At 41.8% G+C, this 20,563-nt stretch overlaps 1 long non-coding RNA gene across 1 annotated transcript in view; it reads right to left on the reverse strand.

The window, feature by feature from the left end:
- Positions 1-20,168, reverse strand: part of LOC118512654 — a 65,995-nt gene extending 45,827 nt beyond the window's left edge. Inside the window, exons 1-2 of the long non-coding RNA XR_004906330.1 lie at positions 18,750-20,168; positions 17,918-18,030 (exon numbers count right to left, since the gene is read on the reverse strand). This is a non-coding gene — a long non-coding RNA (uncharacterized LOC118512654). The remainder of the gene's footprint in view (positions 1-17,917; positions 18,031-18,749) is intronic.
- Between the last annotated feature and the right edge of the window lie 395 nt (positions 20,169-20,563).

Raw genomic sequence — 20,563 nt, forward strand, 5'->3', positions numbered from 1 at the left:
GGGAAGAGAAATTTGGTGCCCATCTTATTTTTTTTTTTGTTGGCTATCCCTTTTCTCTGCAATCGGCGTTCGGTTTCTCATCTCACAAATCCGTTCTACTAACGAGCTCCAGCTGCGAAAGGAAGCAACGACAACGACAGCCCCCTGAAATGTCTTTGCGTGATCGGAAGAGAAGGATGGCGGGAAAATCTACTTTGCATACGCCCACACACACATGTGTTGCTGTCGGGTCGATTAATGGGTGGGAAAATTTGAGGAACGTTTCATCGGTGAGAGAAAAAGAGGCTTTCCATTGTTTTCACGAAACCGGTTCCTTTGTATAAAGGAATATGTTTACTAGAAACATCCCAAAAAATAGTTAATATTAATAGTTAATAGTTAATACAAACCGGACGCCCTCTCATTCTATATATGTTCACAACGATTCCGAGCCAACGCTTCAAATGGATTATTGGTTCGTGCAAAGGATGGAAAACATCCGCTTATTTACTGAAGAAAATACGCGTCTCGCAGAATTTTCTTTTCATGGCTTAATCGGGAAACCTCGTAAGAGTCTGCAACTATCGCGAATTTAATCCATCGATAAGATGTCTCATTGTCTGGCGTTTGATGCTGTCGGCAGACGGTATTACTGTTCGTACCGCAAACAATGACCGATAGTAGCTGCCGTGGACTGGCATTCAAGGATCCGCAGCACAAGCCGAAATAGCTTACTGCAAGCATTACGCTGCAGATCTGACGGCATCAACAACAATTAAAACCATTCTCAGCACACAAAATCGGAGATTATTTCCCTCTCAGACAATTTTTGCTGGATGGCCTCATTATCCTTCGTTTGGGGCTTAATGATGGATGAAAAGTAAACAAATCCTTATTCTAGGTTAAGATTTCTTGTGGCAGATTGTCTATTCAATGAACGTTTATACACGGCTTTACGTACTTCTCTATCGCCTTTCAGCGAATGCTTCAGCATCTTCCTTTACCCCAGGAATCCCCCATCAACGCACTATTGTTTCTTGCTGCACGTCGGTGTCTCAACATTTGCGCGTTTGTATACGCGCCCTTCGTATTATACAAAGTCATCGATTTTATTTCAGTATTTGAAGGAAAGAAGCTCATCCTGATAGGAGGAAATGCGAGCGTCCAGACGGCTGTAGTGACTTGTGTATTTTGTGGCGAACGAAGACATAGGATCGAATTTTACGCGAACACGTACCATCGAAACCCAAAATCAGAACCCGAGTTCAGATAGCGGAAAATCGTTGCACTTCCGGTGGTAGTGGATTTGTTCGTGCTAGCACCATAATGTCCTTTGTTGAGGATGACAATTTTCACCCTCGATTGAGTCTCGTAATTGTCGTTTAATTCGAAAGCATTGCTGGCGGGCCATGAGAATCGATTCTGGCGCCGACAATATTACGTCTTGTTGAAATAACAAATCGGTTCGAAATTGGTCAAGTGTTTTCGGAGAAAGATTCAATCTTGTTTATAAGTCATATCGCGTACGAACTATTTGGAGTTGTACACGAATCGTTGGTTATTTATGATGGCATAACTTACGGTGTAATCAGCAGCACGGTGTTATTGAGGAGTATATGATGTTAAAAGTTACCTGCAATTAAAAGAGCAAACAAAAACATTTCAATTCGACTGTGCCTTCTGAAAAAAAACATTTAAGTTAGACTAAACAAGGTTCGTAAATCGTCTTTGGGACTTTGAGAGCTAAATATAAGAATGCTAAATGAATGTTTTAAAATCACAAATCGTACAAAATGAGCAATAAACTATAAATTGAAAATATTTCAGTGAAAATTTGAAGTTCGGCCGAGCTCACCTGGAATAAAGTGCCTTTTTACGGTTGGGCGAAGGAAATATCTTCAAGTCATCGTGAATTGTACTTATTTTGTAATCTAGTTTTAAGCAATATGGCCAGGCCGTCCCTAATGAATAAAACGATGTATTGAACTTCATGATATTGTTTATTCAGCAGAAACACCCAGGAATATCTTGATGAGTATTTGTTCAACAATGCAATATCCTTACGAGTATTTTTTATCAAGTAACTGTTTCCTTATACATTTAATTATTTTTTTTTATTCATGAAGAACGGCCTGACTGCATTGCCTATAATAATTTTAATATGTACCCGAACTTTCGAATGAAAGTCTAAAACAGCTTCCACTATATTTCCCAAATTCCGAAAACACAAGTCCGTATTAATATTGATTTTTATTCCTGATTTATGCTCTGAAGTTTGTCCTTGATTCCCCAATGATTTCAATGCGAATATGTCCAATGTATACATATTGTGATTGGGTAAGGAATTCATGCTGAGAAATAGATATTTAATCAGCATTTTCAACCCATTCATAAATTGAACGATAAAATAAGAACGCATTTTTTTGTAATGCTTCTTCATAATCAAGCTTCGTTCTTAAAAGACTAAGATTTCCACTCATTTTCTTAAAAAAAACGCTCACTGCACGTTCAAATCATACCCGAATGTTGGAATCAATGTCAGAGCAGCAGAGTCTTTTTTTCCCCCAACAGACCGAATGTGGTCGGTTTGCTGTTGCGCCAAGTGATGCGAGATGGCTCAGTCGTATGGCTCATAAATATATAAAGGGTAATCAAATTTGGGATGAAACTCGTTGATTAGAATGCGCCAAATTAGAGCCGAATTGTTTGGCCACAGCCGCCAACTGTAATGTGTAATCTCAGGATAATGTAATCCGTTCGGAACGAACGTACAGTGTAATGTAACCGATAACTTGACGACGGATTCTTCGCTCTTCGTATAGGAGGAAACGTTGGATCGATGACTGAGGGTAAATACAAGCATAAATAAATTTATGCTCCCTAGATTCATACATTGGTAAAAGAATATTCCAATAGAATCAATGATGAAACCATGTTCTTCGAAAAAAAAAAAGTTTTCAAAGAAACTCGTTGTGCATGTATAGCAGACGTAAATATCAATTACCTAATTGTTTGGTCCAAATTTTTTCAGAACTTTCCGCAGTAGGAAAAGATTTTTAATAACAGTATGAGCTTTTATAATACGCGTTATGTTGAGTGATGTGAGTTTACGAGTGTAACTTCTAGGGTAAAAAAATCACCAGTAAAACCCTCATTTTTGGTTAATGGCTGTTAATGGATTAGTTCTGGTACCAATTATGCATGTGTCCAACGAGCAGAATGAATCTGACATTTGAATAGCTCTCAGTGTAGCCCACCTTGGCTTGTAAATAAAAAATAAAGTATGTGCTGTACATTCAGTTCCAATTCGGAGAACACAGTTTGCCAAACTCTCATCATATTCAAAAATTTCTTCATTCAAATTCACTCAACCATACACGTTTGGCTTACCCCTGTTTTGCACATATGGATCCAATCAAACGGAGGGATGCAAACGGACGTTTTCTTTTTTCCCAGTAGTAAAAAATCATCAAAAAGGACACAACACATCACATCTTTTACGTATGTTTTATAGCATAACAGGATTTTTCATACGTGATTGTTTCGTGACTGTCGCAAAACGAGCAACGGGCACATTTCGGACTCAGCATTACAAAACAGAACCAACACGAATCGAGAAAAATATAAATCTCATTACATCTTCCCAAATGAAAATGATTCGTATGAAACTTGCTCAGCTCATTTTATCAACATGATTACGGCATTATTATAGCGATGGAGCAGCATCGAGCAATGGAAATACGATCGGAAAGTTAAAGGACGAGCAGGACGGCAATCCTATAACTATGAACAGCTAGTCTGATTCCGTGCCGTGTCGGCCTTCCTTCGTGCAGTATCGAAACCATCAATTGATAAAAGTTCGTTTCCGGGAGTGAAATCCTTGTTGAAATTTCTACCGCACATACTTCTCTGACATCATTTATGGTCCGTGGGCAGTGTGCATTATCAGCGCAAAAGATCTTAGGAACAATCCCTGCGGACAGTCCTTCCTTTGGCGGAGGCTGCAATATGCTGGCATCGACGGAAAAATTGCGCCTAATTGGAGTACGCGCGCACAATGTGCAGCATGTCTTGATTGTTTTTTATCGCTTCCGCAGAGGGCGCCATTTTGGGCGAAATTTCTCTCGTCTCATTTTCTGCTACTCTATTCTCGCAGGGCCGGGTGTACATGTTTTCGCAGCAAAGAAGTCGGAAATGGAGGAGTGCGATCGGTTTTATGACCTATTTTTATGGCAGCTCATAATCCATAAATAATTTTTAATTGGATTTACGCGACGCACCGTGCACACGTGTGTCTGTTTGGGGGTTCGGTGTACAGTTCCGTAAAGGAGCGAAGCTTTGCTTTATGTTAAAATATCTGTTTTGTTGCCATCAAGCTACAGTATAGAAGTAAAACAATAGGCAAGGTTTTATTATGGAAGGTGTAAGTGAATAAATGTTTTTATGAATTATCCAAACTTGGGTATATGACTCAACGGCGGAAATAGTGTTTTTGCCACGTGTGGAGGTAAAATAATAATTATTTTTTATTTGATGCTTCCTAGTACAAGTTCTTGAGCCTGACAGGAAACTGTATTTATATTTAACCTCAAAACTTCAGTCCGCATAATGCTTATTTAGCTGGCACCCAACATCATACCAATTAACACCTACAGTAAAGGGTTTCAAAGGCGTTCAAAACTTTGTAAGCCACCGCACACTAAAGCCCATCATTCTTAGCGAAGAAAAACACTAGCGAGACACTCAAAATACGGCTTAATGGCGTAAGCAAAAACATTGTGCAGTCCAACACACACAGTCCACACAAAAAAAACATTAAAAGAAAACACCAAGAAAATGTATGCATCCTGTACCAGTCTAAAAACTGCATCTAGCGAAACAACTTAGCGTATATTTGGCTGCACAGCGCACAGCCAGTCCTGATGCGGTGGAATAAAAATGACTGACATAAATAACGTCAATTTATGCAATGCTTCTTCGGTGCAGAAAGGTGATTTCTTCCGCTCGCTGCTAGTGCGGTGTGCCCACGAGCGCCAATATGTTTTTCGAGGCGAAGGAAGCCCAAAAATCCTGGCCAAGAAGCTACACAAAATAATAAACGAACGAATTTAGCACACATCATTGTACTGGGCCGACCATCAACCACTGCATGCTCGTTGGTGGCGCAAAAAGGGAATGCATCCAATGTATGCAGTTCATTTAGATTTCTATCAAAAAACGTATCGATTTCTATCATTTATGAATGTGGGATGCGCGTTCCGACGGGTGAGGACAGCAGACAGCAGGTCGGGGAGTTATGATGCAACAACGAAAACAAATGCACCTTACCCTGGCTTCGCTGCACAAAAGCGGTGCTGGTGTTTAGAAAGTAAATTACTCGTCATAAAGAAAAAGTGCTTGATGCATTGCTGCAACAGTGGCGGTGCATCGCTTGCAGGTGCATCGGGCCAGCAGTATCTGTCTGAAAAATGAACCTCCTCCTGTTTGCAGGGATCAATCGAGGCCATAAGTAACACAGTTCCTCGCTTCCTCCGTTGCCGACTGCCCAACGACAAAGTTCGAACGCACGCGATACGTGTAATAATAAAGGTAATAATAATCCTGCATTATTTCCTGCATAAACATTGACCTCCAGCATGGGGTCAAAGTATGGGAACGCAGCAGAGGATCGACGGCAGCGACGAGGTGCAGCAGTTGGTGTCAAGGAAAAGCTTATTATGCACTTTCACGTATGAATGCATGAGGGAGTGGATTAGATTTCCTTTCCAGACAGCCCAACCGTTGGTTGGTTTGGCATACGCTGGGGGAGGGGGGGTGGTAGTGGGAAAGGAAACTAAAAAACAAGTCCCAATTCAACGGTTTATACCGCGTAGAGGAACACAGTCCTGACAGTGGTGGCAATATGATGGAAAGCATCAAACGCGTGCCAAGACAAAGGAAACTGATGGAGTTTTGGGCAGCGATTGCAAACTGCAGTAATGAAACGATTGATATCTGTGGGGGACCGGGACTGGGAGCAAAGAGGACGGTAAAATGCAATGTGTGCAAGCCATCGTGTGTTTGGTAAGCGATGAAAAATACCGTATAGATTATTGTACCGTGAAAGAAAACAAGCGCATGAGCCAACTACGACGATGGGTTTGTAAATAGATTCCACTGTTTGCCAGAAAGCCGCGGGCATAAAGCGTACACAGTGTGAGTGTGTGAAATAAACGTTATAGTAAAATAAATAAAATGTAATAAATTATACTTTCCTGCGAGCATTCGTTTTCGTAGCACGAGGGTCGACGCAGAAGACGAAGCAACGTTATAGACAGTACATTTTGTTGAAGAATTAATAACAGCGAAATATACGATCAGTTCGTTAGGGTACAAGGTTTTTTTTTGATGAAGATGGAACCAAAAATTATTACTGGAAATTGTAACGAGGCAGTTTTTAAAAAGCAGTAAAATGAATAAGTCTCCACGTAGTTAGATTTCTATTCTATTCTATTTTGTAAAATAGAAGTATAGTTTTGTACAACAGAAAGCCATTAATGGTAGCCTGAGATATTTCAAGGTTGTAGTGGCAAAGAAGAAAAAGAAGTAGTCGAAACTCAATATGATTCCTACCATGCTCTCCACCACACTAAGCCCCTAAAAAATTGGTACTGCCAACCAACTTATTCCAGTCAAACAAAACTACGTCCATCCTTCAATGGCGGTACTCTAAAATTCCGTTTAAATCCTGCCAAATGTTTCCAGTGAAAGCTGCTAAAGCAACTATGCAGAAAGGTTGCTGGATATTGGATTTTCGAGTTGGACTTTGATGAAAGCGGTTGGTCGGTAAGAACTGATGCAAAAAATACCAACAACATGAAATCGAGCGTAAATGGCATTTCTTCTCCGTGTTCTACTAGTTTCATTGTCTCACTGGAAATAGTTGTAAGATGAATTGAACCATTGGTCTCCAAAGTTTCAAATGTTTCAGGCTAAAATGCTGACTCGACATTGGATGTGGTTTAGGTAATAGAATCTTAACATGAATAAAAAGGGGTTACTCGAGGCCTCCGCAATCTAGTGGCCCAATCATCTAATGGGCCTTTCATACGGGTTAAAAAATTAACAAATTGGCACCTATTAATAGACAACTCTTGTTTTCAAAAACGCGAAAAAAAATGGTCAAACATTCAACTCTAAAGCCCACAGTGTCCCATCAGGTCCAGAAAAAAGGACGAACGTTTAAACAGATTTACAAATCAAATAACAGATTCCGCAAATTCTCTTGTCTTGCGTTCTGTGTTTGAAACCCACGAAGTGAGGATGAAGTGTTGCAGGCCTATAATTTATTCATGGTCTTCTCATGCCATTTCGGTTTGGTTGTGCTTAATTGTCTTCACGATAGAATCACCACCCTTATTAACCTTCCAACTGGTCGTATCGCGGCTTTAGTCAATAACCCTTTTTTCTTCCAGACGCTCAGAACGAAACGGAAGTTATAATCAGCCCGCCTTACATTAACCCCGACGAAGAAGGGTCTGATGATTGTCAGAAAGAATATTAATTGGGTGTAATTTCCTTCATTCCATTCCTTCATCATAAAAAGGGTAGCGCTCGGAGTTGCAAGTGCCAACAAGTAAAAGGATCCTGATTAGTGTTTGCAAGAGCTTCGAACGAAAAAAAAAATCTCATGGCGTATAGAATCATGGAAGCAAGCAGGCAGATTGCTTCCCTCAGCCTTCCGGTCTGTACAATATCCTTTCTCAGTCACTGTGAATCGGTTGGCATGTTTGTAAGATTATTTGCCCTTTTTAGCCAGGAGCGCTGGACAAACGAGCATATTGCCCGAGGGGTTGATCAACAGCATTGGTCTACCGGCATGTCAGTGTTTAAAGGGTTGAAATATTATTTTAATTAGAATCATATTTATGCATGCGTAACGGCTTCGTTACGGTTCCGAAACGGGTGGATTTGTTTGATGAAGGGTACGAAGGCACGTGGCCTCACTGGTCAACACCATAGTCTTGAGTGGCGCATGACAATGCGAACAATGAGCCACAATTGTGTAACGTGTGTTTTGTGCAGTTGACTTTTTCTGATTTCAGCGTTCAAGTGTGAATCTCTGCTTCGAGAACCTACATGGGAAATTAATTCACCGCATGAAAAACTTGTTGACTGTGAATTTGAGAAATTTGATTTGTTGGGCATTTGAACTTATTCCACTGATTTGTTAAAATTAATTATTCACAGCAAACAATTTTTATTAAGAAACATTGAAGAAGTTTGTGTAGGCATAGAGACAAGTAAACGGTAGTTAGTAAAACTGTGTAACATTGAGTTTTCCTTCACTCACTCCATGTTTAATGTCATATCTTTCAATGCCCCGTGGCGACGAACCCAAAGTTCTACTAGAACAGGTTCTCTCGTGATGACAACAAACCCGATACACATCAACAGGCATATGCACAGCATGGCCGGACATAGGCACTTCAATTGAAGCTCACTGAAAACCACAACATTTTCTCTGTCTTTCTACGCGGCTAACAAAACATAGAGGAAAAAGTTTGGAAACAGCCCCCGAAAAAGACTTAACGACAAGTATCACGTCAGGGTCGACAGTCTCAACACACAGCTAACCAAAAAAAAACAACAACAGCATCTATTCTCATCCAACCCAAACAAAACCCTTGGCAAACCCCCGTCGAATTCGAAGCGAGTGGTCATCGGGCGACCATCATCGTCGCCAGCAGACCAAGACACACTCTCCTCCAGCCACTCCCCCAGCAATGAGACTCCCGCACACGGTTCGATGTTTATCTGTCCGGTCGTGCTTGTCACGTGGTTTTTATTTTCGGTTGTGCCTCCCGAGAAGGGACGTCAGCGTAAGGATCGACACGACCGAACCGGCAACCAAAACAACAACAACACGGAAAATCGCTTCTAGGTTCGTTCCGATTTTCCCGCCCGTTCAAGAAGTGCGGTGCGTTTCCGCACGGAAAGGAAATGAACGTTTTGTCTAACGCGCTGCGTCCAGCTGGTTGACGAGTGTGAGAATAAAAACATTCCCCCGAAATGGTCAAGCCATACTGTGTGTTAGTGGGATAGTGAACCAAAAAAAAACAACATCAGCGTTACGCGTCGAAGGAAAAGCTAAAAGAAAAACTAACGAATGCGGGCAGGTAGAAAAGGACAATAGAAGGATCAAAAAGTCCTGTTAAAATCGCTTCAAAACGGAGAAAACTGTGAAAAGCGTTGAAAAGGAGGGTGCGTGCCTGCAAGCAACAGCAAAACAAAACAGCCCAACATTACACGCTCTCTCCTGGAACATGAACTTTGCGTGTTTGTTATCTTTATTGCTACAATCGTACAGCTTTGTTCACCGATAGTGTCCTTTGCTAAGTTCGTATGAAGCAACCGGGGGTTGGAGTCAACGTTCTTACTACGTTCACACTTGAACGAAGCAATTAAATGCCCGTGGAAAACAAAGCCGACGACGTGTGAACAAGGCGGAGTAGAGATTATCAGGCTTTACTACTTAAATATGTAATGCAAACTATATTTTTTTATTGTGATTTTTTTTTTTATCACAAAGACGAACAATTTTTTTTTAATAGCTAAAAGCTCAAAGAATAACTATCAAAAGTATTACTGTCCAAATAAAAAACATCAGCGAGCCATGCCGTGTCTCTACCACCAACTAGAAAACCGTGCGTTCAACATTCCGCTGGACCGGTCTAACGTCAGCCGGTGAATGTCCTTTGCAGCATTGTCAATGTGAGACCCACTCCATCTTTTGACTCGTTTCGCTCGCCGTATCAGTCCTTCTCGAAAACGTCTGGGATGCGATAGCGGCAAAACGGTCGAACTGAAAACAAGCTTCGCCAAACATCGAATCGCCAACAACCATCCTGACCAACGCAATTTCATTCATCCATTTCGGTTTCCACCTTCCGGTTCCGTGAGAGGAAGCTCCAGCAAAGCCCTCAGTCCTCAGCAAGAAAGGTAGCTGTTCTTGTCATCCCTGTAACCGCCCCATTTCCTACGTTTCACCGATCGCACAGCCAACTCTTGTCGCTGTTCGTACAGTGCGTTTGGAGTGTTGTAAATTTTTACGATACGCATAAGACGATCACATGAAGACGTATTTTGGCTCTTTTTTTGTTGTGCATTTCCACACAATATGCAGCGATTTGTGCGAAAGGTGGAGTTTGTGCATTTTGTACTTAAACGAAAAAAAGTGCACTTTACGAAGATTATTTGATGTTTTGAAAGCAATAAAGTATATAAAAAATTCGAAAGGTTCCTGATTCTGTTATTCAGTTATTAATTATTGTATAGCTTTTGAGCATCTTTCTCAGCTGTAACCAATATACTTTAGTATAACAGTGAACGAGAACGCTATACTCGACGTATACGGATTCATGGAACACAAAATATTTAGATCGGCAAAATAGGTCAAAATTGAGTTTTTACCAAAAGGATATTCTCAACTTGTTTGGCTTTAGGTGACTGCATAGCCCAAAGTCTCTCCAAAACCGACTTCCGAACCCGAAATGCTTGCACCATGAAGTATCCTATTCTTCAACATGTATTGAAGCTCTAAAGCTTTCTCTGAAGTCTAACGAGATCATTTGAAACAACAGCTTGCCAAGGAACATATGGCCTTTAGTTGCCGGTACACTAACTACAGGTCATAGTCACGCAGTAACACGGAAAGGACAAGGATCCTAGATTCCGGTGTCGTATGAAAACATTAACTGTCTTTTTTCTCATCTACCACGACATTCAATTGAGAGAAATTTGTTCTGTCCGTTCTGTGTTTGTCCTATCGAGCTTTCCCAATATTTTGGTCCTGTTTACTTCAACGAAACTGTTATTAAATTTAACTGTTTTATTGTCAATCGGTTTACTTAAATCTCGTTTTACTTTTAATCTTACTTTTAATTTCATGCCTACCGGTCTCTGCTAATTTTCTTTTTCGCCATCTCTCAATTCCGAACGTGCACTTTTCTCTCGCCGACGACTTTCAATACATCGCGTATTTGTTTTTCTCGAAACTCACCTCCCTCTCGCACACATGCATGCGATGCGAAAAAATATATTTCCTTGCCTCTTTCTCTGTCGCTCGTGCTCCGATCCGTCCATTTCGCTTCAAGAGCTCCTCGCAGAGGTGCGATTTTTTTTAACCCTCGTCGGCTGTGCTCGTGTTATCGATTTTTACCGTACATTTTTTACATTTCCGAGCCCTTCAACGGTTGCAGTATTTTTTTTTTTCTATTCCTCTCGCTGCCTGCTGTGGACTGTTGTCAGCTTCCCTTTGCAGTGTGTTTGGTGCCATGTTTGCTGTCTTACTTCGGCCACTTCTAAGATGCCGCGCGTACCGGGCTCTCCAAAACCTCGTCCGTTGACGATTCATTTTCCCATCCCCCGCAACGTCGGCAGCTAACGGCTCACCCCATTAAATTCTTCCATTTGCCAACATCTTCCGTTGCCCTTGTCTTATTTTAAGGTTCCTGCTTTTTTTAGTTGCACTTCGGCATCGTTTTTTTTTTCGTGTTTTGTTCGCTCGTCTCGAGGCTGGAACTCCTTTTCGCAGATCTTACTCCACTCCCTCACATGCCATGCCCAAGACCCTCACCCCTGCCGGGGATTGTTCACCGACTCACTCACACACTTGCACACTCGCATTATATATGCAATAAATTACGGCGACCGTTTGCACGGTGCTGGCTGGGGTGGAAAGCAAAAAAGTTGGCAGCTTTTTTTTGCTCTTCGTACGCTCGCGCGACATAATGAAAAAAAACCCGGGCCGTAGTGAGGGTGACTAATACAAGAAAATCTCACTACGTTTTCCACCGGATGCTGTAGAGCGCCCGGGTTTTGGTACGGGAGGTTACCAGAGGAAAAGCCGATTGGGAAGGAATCGAAGATGAAAAATACGATGATGATTTGTATGGGTATGGGTACGATGATGATTTGTATGGCAGTGGGGTGTGGTGAGGTTGGGTGAGTTGGGATAAAAAATGTGAAAGCACACACGAACGCGAAGCCGTTAGAGTGGTTTTCGTTGTTGCTGTTGTTTTTGTTGCTCCTGCTGATGCTGAAACATATATATGTATGAAATACACGGAGCCAGCAACATTGTCTCGGCAGGCAGCAATTACAACTACCACCAAGGAAAAATGGAAAAATTATTGATTGAATTTGAGCAGCCAAGGGAAAACAATTTGCAAGAAAGTTATGTTTTCCGGGGCTGGCTCTTTCTCGTTTTTGAATATTGATCTTTTCTCAAGGTTTGTTCATAAACACGAAGCACAATGCGCTCAAATAGCATAATTAACGTTTGCTTTAATTAATTTATAAAAAAAATTGAAATTGAATAAATATCTTTTATTGATTAAATTAAAAAGCGTTAAAAATTTTGCCATTAAACTTAATAATCATTAACCCATCAATACGTCAAAAAGTTTTCAAGAAACCAATTTGAAAATAGTTTTCCATGACAACTTCCCAACAATTACAACAGCTATATAGTTAGGTAGATAACTACTTAGAAGAATCGTCCAGCTTTCTTCCAGTTTTGTTTCGCATATGTGCCAAGCAAATATCAGACACACACACACACTCATCGGAACTCGTTTTCATTTCCGGGAACCATCTTTCCAGGACTTTCGATTTTTCATACTTCGGCGACACGAACTGGTTCGTTACGGGCAACCAATTACAAGGCGCAGCATCGTACATGTGGCCTGATTTTCATATTCTGCGAAATCAAATTTCGCGCAAAATCTACACACATGCACATGCCCGTGCTTCCCGTCTGTGCACAGGCGAGAGTGAGCAGTGTACATGATCAAAATTTTCACTCCCTCTGCAGCCATCCTCACCGGCCGGCCACCCAACCCGCTCCCGCATGCTTTCTTCGGCTCATTTCGGGCTCATTTACTTCACACATGTGCTCGTATCAGTAGTGTGGCCGTACTAATGTTTCTACCAATACTAGCAGGACCACTACCACACGTACGACTGCGGATCGTAATAAACACCAATGATAAGCTCAAGATTGTTTATGTAATTATGATTACATCGCGTATACTACGTAGACCAACTGTAGAGAGTCATGTGGCAGCAGGACACAGTGAGCGGGCCGTGCGATAGTATTTAACCGAACGCTCGAAGTGAAGCAGTGGTAGTGGTTTTATGTTTTCCCGAGACATGTCCCACACGAAACGTTTATCCTGTTCGTGAGGAGGCAGTTTTTTTTCTTCTCCTTCCTACGTATACTGTTCTCGTCCGATTCACTCTCTCGCACTTCCTTGGGATATGTTTTTTTAATGCTCACTTGTACACAAAATATGCTCGCTCTCATCTTCTGGACAGAAGGTGGCAGGAATCTTTCTTTTTTTCTTGTGCAGCTCCTTCTTTCTTAACGATGTCATATTTCCCCTTATTTGGGAAGTTTTGTGTTTCTCGTACGTCTTGCTTTGACTTCCAAGGCTGGGGAAATTTTTGGCGGGGAAAATGCCATCTGAATGCACTCATGCTAGATTCAAGGAAATGCGAGATGATGGAAAACACCGTCTTTCAAACAGAAGACAGTCACGACGAAACACGAATGTCTTTAAGGACTGCTGTTTAACGGTGAAAGGAAGTTAAGTGATGAAGCTCTTTTAAAAACCATTGTTGATTTCTTTCATTTTTTGCAGTTTGGTCTGTTTTGTTTCAAAGAAATTTAGTGATTATTTTGGTGAAAAATGACATGATATATAAAAAGTTGTATTATGTATGATGATAAAACATGATATAGACGGAAAAGAGTAAGTCGATAAAAAATATGAAATTAAAAAAACATGAACGTGATGTTGTTGCGATAGAAGCGATTTAATAATAGAAAATATAGATATTATTCATGAAGAAAATCATAAATGCAAGAACCCGATGGATTGGAATAAAACAATAGATTTAAAAGGTAAATGACCTTATGTGAATATAATGGAGCTTCTGGTCCCTTTTATATTTTTTTGTATTAGCATTAGAGAGGATAATATGATTAGTCAAAGAAACATACTCTAATTTTTTGCTCTGGCGACTTATGCTTCTATTTTTAATATTCTAATATGTAATTTTCCCTACATAGTATTAAAACACTCTCATCTTTTTTTCCGCCTGCCTTCGCTAATGTATTACACTAAAGAACGAAACGAGGATTTTTTTTATCATTCAGGCACTCTCTATCTCACTCACTCCCACTTCCTCGTAGCCACCCATCCCAAATTCCACCACCCACTGGGCTTAAGTTGACAAGAACGATCCAAAGTATGCGAGAGCGAGCACGAGAGATTAGCTGACGATGAGACGCAAAGAAGCTAGGGTATGTATACTCGAGCGAAGAGGTGTGCATGTATGTAACGCGAAGTGCTCTGAACGGTGTTTGATATTTCTAACGACGTTGGCAGCTGGCCCGAGAATGAGATGGTACGGGCGCGGGAAGCTGGCACGGTGAAAGGACAATGGGAAAATACGGACGAACCAAACAACAACATCTAACACACATTCATATGTGCCGGGATGCTGGGCGGTGAGATGTTGTGGGTGTACGAATTTTGGGTGGCAGTTTGCCTTCCGTTGTTCCCCTCTCGTTTACACCCCTGTTAAAAAAGCATAACTAAGGCCCCGAGATTTTTGTTCCCCCCTATTTCAATATTTCCTCCCGCACTGCGCCATTCCTGTTGGAAATTTGCTCACTCGAATTTATTAATAAGGCAAAGCGAGAAAGAGAAAACGCATTAGCAGATGTATTGCGGTAAGGTGACGTCGGTGTACATATGTGAGCTAACTACAGGAGAAATGGAGAAAAAGTCTTCGAAAAAAAATGGAGCTACAAAAAAAGGAAGCAAATGTTGATTTTCATCAGAAAAAAAAATCCGGGGAGAGGTGGAAAGACATTCCTTCTTTGCTTCTTTGCTTGCACCCGCACCGTCATTACTTGGAGGAATGTCACACGTACGCAAAGTGTGCACGAGAAAGTTTTGTCCCGGTGCCACCAAAGACGACGAATACGAGGACCAGGATGACGACGACGACGACGACGCCAGTACACGCTTACAAGATCTTAATGGGTGGTGCTCTCGCGGTGGGAAAAGGCACGACGGAATATGCTTATAGACTAAGCCTTCCACCCTTTACCCTTCCATTATCATGTACCAGACGAACCGATCGTGGAACGATTTCGCGCGCGCGCTTACACAAAATAGCATACATGAATTTATGTATATTGTCTCCCACGAATGGCACCGAACGAGTTTTCAAGATGAGGAAAAAAAGAAAGAAAACAACTAGAAATATAAGCGGAGCTAGCGGAAAACAAGTGGCAAGGGTACACGGTTGGAAAATTGGAATTGGAAAATGTTAATGATGAGCAAGCCTCGCGTGTGTGAGATAAGAGCAAATGCGGAAGGGAAAGCATGTGTGAGTGTGTGTAAGAGAGAGTGAAAAAGACACACAAAAGAGAGAGAGAGAGAGAGAGAGAGAGAGAGAGGATTAGAGATAAGTGGAAAAAAGTGTACCAAGGAGAAAGAGATCGTAAGAGAAAGACCCCATTTTGTCACACCGACCTGGAAGGAAAATGAGTAGATTCCGATGGATACCGACGACGACAATGGCAACGGCACGGATATTTCAAGATGGCTTTCCGAAGGGTTTTATGTCCTGTTTTTTCCTTCCTTCTTGCTCGCGTACGTTACTGCTTTTTATTTCTTTAGTCGGTTCGGTCAAACGAGGGACGAAGAGATTTAGGATCTCCGGGAGTAGTTAACCCAAGGGCTAGGAGTCCTTAGTGGCGAGAGACGAGAAAAGCGGTACAGTCGGATGAAATTATGCTAAAATCCCGAACTCTTCCCACGTACGGTATATTGCATGCGAGGTGGAAAAGAACAAACCCTAGATTAAGCTTCTGGATGAAAACAGGAAACGAGAGGTGATGTTGACACACGCACACATACACACACCTATACACATTCATAATTTAAGAAGCAAGGATGTGGTCCTGGACATCTCCTTTGCTAGCCAAATGTGGGCGTTTCCGGTCAAAGAATGACGCCTGCGGTTGGCAGGAAGCAGTTTCAATTACGTTAATGAGAAACTTTGAAACGATGGGAATTGCATAGCCAAGATTCAATTACAGCGCTTTTGGTATTTGCAGGAATAAAGTGGCTTTACGATTTGAAGCAATCAATTTATCAGATATTCAGCTAAAACTCCCATATAAATCCTCTTCGACAATATGAACTTCTAAATAATGGATTCTTCAATATATTGCACATGTTCAACTTAAGGAGTTCCTAAATGGTAATAATAAAAGATTGTCACACGTGCCGTCAGTCAAACATAGATACCTGCAAAAGGAACTACCGAACACAGTTTATTGAAACAGAAGTTTATAAACCGTATGATGGCATGTGCCACGCTTTTATGTTTTTTGGTATATCCTCAACGAGGCTTTTCAACGAGTACGACTTCGATGATGACGCTGAAAAAATACGATGCTTTCGATGACGAAAGGAGCGTCTCGGAATGCTCACTCACCGTGGGTTTGTGAGCGAGTGTGTGTGTGTATGTTTTAGTGTGAGTATAAAACCTTGACCTTCGCCGCTCACGCAGACACGATGATTTTGACCAAAATTCGTTCCCGTGCCCCATTCATCCGATCATCTTCGATTGTCCACTAAGCCTAACCACGTGGTTCGGTTGTCGGCATTTTAAGAAAAGCTTGGGAAGGTTTTGGGAAGGATCGGGACAGAGCGTTAGAACTCAAGTGTATAGGTTTTCTTAAAGTCTGATCTCCTATATCGAAAAATATGTATGGAATTCTGTACAAGGAAAGTTGGAACAGCTGGTGAATCCATTTTCGAATGGTGTAAGATTTTTTTGTGATTCTTTTTTATAAAAAAATGTTTATTATTTATTTATTATTTACTACGGACAGATGCCGTATTGTCAATATAAAAAATGTGTCTTATTAAAAACTGTACATAAACAGAAGCCACGCAGTAACCAATTATAATATTAGACAAGAATTCCCAACATTTTTGGAATCTTTCAGGAAACATAAAGCTGGAGCGTCATTTATACTTAAATGTGGATGGCGCCGGTCTTCAATATGAATCTACCGGAACTCACATCTGATCATAAGGACCGGCACCGATCCTTAGCAACACAGAAGAGAAATCAAATCCTTCATTCCCATGTAACAAGCACTGGACAAAAGAAATTGAGTATCAAACCAGCAAAACAATCATTTGCTTCGGAATTAGCCTTATTAAGTTTAGCGTCGTTTGATTGCTCGATTGTTTGACCGACACCGGCTAGGAATTTCACTTGTCTCAATGAAGTCGTCGCTATAATTATGTGTTAAAACCAGCTAACATTGTTATATGATGTCACTGCAGAGAACCAAATTTCTCTTATGATATGATTATCACAAATGATGGGTCTTCAATTTATCGTTAGACAATTTAAAAAGGGAATCACTCATCGTGGTAGAAGTACGATATTTGTCTGAACAACATTTAAGCTGTTCTTTACTTGCTTCATCTTAGACTTAACATGTGTCACAACCAAACATATTAAAAGCGACTAGAAGAAGGGAACTTGCGGGTGGTAGGTACGAAAAAGAAGAAGAAGAAGGTGATAGATGCGACAGTGGCGCCGGTCTTCACACGGCAAGGTTCCATGGGGTGCTATGGCTCAAATCGGTTCTGAGCCGTTCCCCTATAGTGAGGACTGACTATCCAACTATGCGGTATCAAAAAGTCTAGTAAGCCAGACTAGCAGGCATGACCCATGAAGTCGTTAGATCAAGAAGGAAGAAGAAGAAAAAGAAGCAAGGAATTTTAAAAATTCCTTAAGTTTAAATTCTAAACAGTTTCCTTAAAACTAGATACAAAGAATCAATACATACCTTAAAAATTGGGACTTCTTCGAAAATGTCAGTCAAAGTGCTGTTCTCACAAGTTTTACATTAGAAAATGTGCTGTTGTGTGACCAAAACACTGTGTGACGGTGCAATTAGTTCTGAAACAAATAAGAAATCTCATTGTAATGAAAATTAACACACATTCAAAAATTCTATTAAAATAGCTTTAACACCTAATTTTAAAAGGTTTTTTCACATGTATGGTTTGTGTCGCACTTGTACTTCATAGCTCCAGAACTTATTTTCCAAACAACAGCGAAGAAATATCATGTATTTTCCGCAATAGTGAGTATACTAGATGCCCAATCCGTTCATAGTTTCAAGGGGCTCCTTCTGACAGATAGGACCAGCAGCAACAACAGGTTCCATGCAACACGTCTACCGACACAACGATGCTCTTTTCAAGCAGAAGAAACGAGAAACTGAACAAACTACAACCATGTGTGCGGCCACACGCTCGTACACCCCATACGCTACTCGATGCCTCGTACGCACCCCGGAAATGAGTTAAAGTGTAGCATAAACGGCGTAGGGTTGGATGTTCATCCGATAGGTTCAATGAACCGAGTCGGTGGATGCTTTGAGCTGTTTCTATCGACCTCGCAAAGGTTGTGTTCTATGGCCCGTATGCCATATAACATTGTTTAATCAATAGTGGAATAGCTAATTATCATACTAAATAACAGCGTTCGGAAAGGTCCTTCGGGGCGCCCGTTTGTGATAAAGTTTTCGGTGTAGCGCGCACAACATAAAAACATTATTTCTCTATTTTGAAACATTAACCACACACCTATAAAAGCGATTGAAAGGGACTTACCTATTCGCATCGGTTGGAAAGTCTCGCCGGGAGTTGTTTATGCTGATTCGTCGCATAGGTTTCTCCTCAAGAACTTATCAAAAGGAAAATTCAACTAAGGGCTATCATAGATGAACAAAATTATGGTTGAAGTCCGCATTGAAGGCTGCACTATCCATATCGAAACTAGTTCACGAGACTGATTTGCTCTGAATGGGGATGATTCACTATCACGTATCAGCTTTCGCCGGGACGACAGGAACAGCTGAGTTTCGCATTCACATTTATGCTTATCACTGTTGAAGCGAGAGCGTGCACTCAAAACGTTCGTGGTGCGTCCTGCCGTATCATTCCGTGCACTGTGTTTGAAGCAGATTATGACGCTCGGAGCTTGGTTTGTTGATAAAAATGGTGTGGCAGAGATTTGGACGAGAGTTTCTCAAAAAACGAGGATGCACCAGAAAAATAAGTCAAAACAGTTAATTAATCCAAAACGAATTCATTTCACACGATGGCGATGCTAGATGTTGATTTTAAGCTCTATTGCACTAATCAAACCATAATCACTAATCCTTTCTGATATCTGCTCTCAGCCGACCCATTGGAACACCAGCCCAGCACCAGCCGCTAGCAATCGCAATTCTTTAACTGCCACTTGCGATATCACTCGTTCCATCAACGGCGGTGGATATCGGTGTTGTCCACTGCGCTCGTTTCTTGTTGACAGGGTCACAGGATAATAAACAAACGAAAACTGACACATTTCACACCGGTCACGGTTTCGGAGAAGCAAAACACACGCGCTCTCTCTTTATGACCACCGCTAGAGTGGGCATGCTTCGACCACTGCTGACGGAAAGTTTGCTGCCAACCTTCTTCTTTTTCCACCCCGAATCGAACGAACGCACTGACCGACGTCCTAACGCACGCGGTTGAACGCGGTTTGTTGACCATTTTTGCATCCTCTGAGTGAACCATCGGATGACCACTGGACCTGCCACATACACTATCACGCACGCACACAATTCCGCACGCTCGCTTTTCCTTCCGGGATAGACTTTTGTGAACTCGGGGCACTGCTGACCACCGTGACTGCTGCATTCACTAGCAACTGTTGCGAGGTGAACAACTCCATCGGAACGATTGGCGGCTTCAGAAGTTGCTGCGATACCGGACAAAACCACAGCATCAACAACAGCAACGGACACCTTGCCGTGTTTCTGCTGTGGTCTGTGCAGCGGCGTACAGCTAGCGTACGGACATTATAGTTAGCCGCTGCTGCCGTTGCGCTGTGGTGCTGCTACTGCCACCGCCAAAAACCCGTTGCAGCAGCGGCAGCAGTAGCAGCAACAGCAGCACCAGCGCTGCTAGGGACCGTCTGCTGCCGACGCCGCCTGCTACGCGTATGCATGCATAAACAAAGTGGACTGGCGTAATGATGTAAAAACGGTTACCGCGGAGCAATTATTTCACACCAGAATGAAGTTATCACCGAGTGGGAAATATTAAAAGGAAAAATTATTTCATATATAGAAAATATATGCAAATTAGGCGCGTGCCTTCTCGCTCTGGTCCACACGCGGACTGCACGTTTGGCACCAACACTGACGCAACGTCACCAACACCAACACCAACGCCGACAAGGGGTAGTAAATGTCCCTGCACACACAGAGACGTCGCAGAGGGGAAGGCCATTTCTACTGCTCGCTAATGTGCGTTTGCCATCCTTCGGGCTCGGCGAAATCGTCAAAGCGAGATGACACGTGTCGATTAAATACCCTTCTACTTCGTCCTTTTCACGCGCCATTAGTAGCCCACCTCTCATTTTGTCCAAC

This window comes from Anopheles stephensi, chromosome 3, assembly GCF_013141755.1.
Source record: "Anopheles stephensi strain Indian chromosome 3, UCI_ANSTEP_V1.0, whole genome shotgun sequence".
NCBI classification, from domain to species: Eukaryota; Metazoa; Arthropoda; class Insecta; order Diptera; family Culicidae; genus Anopheles; species Anopheles stephensi.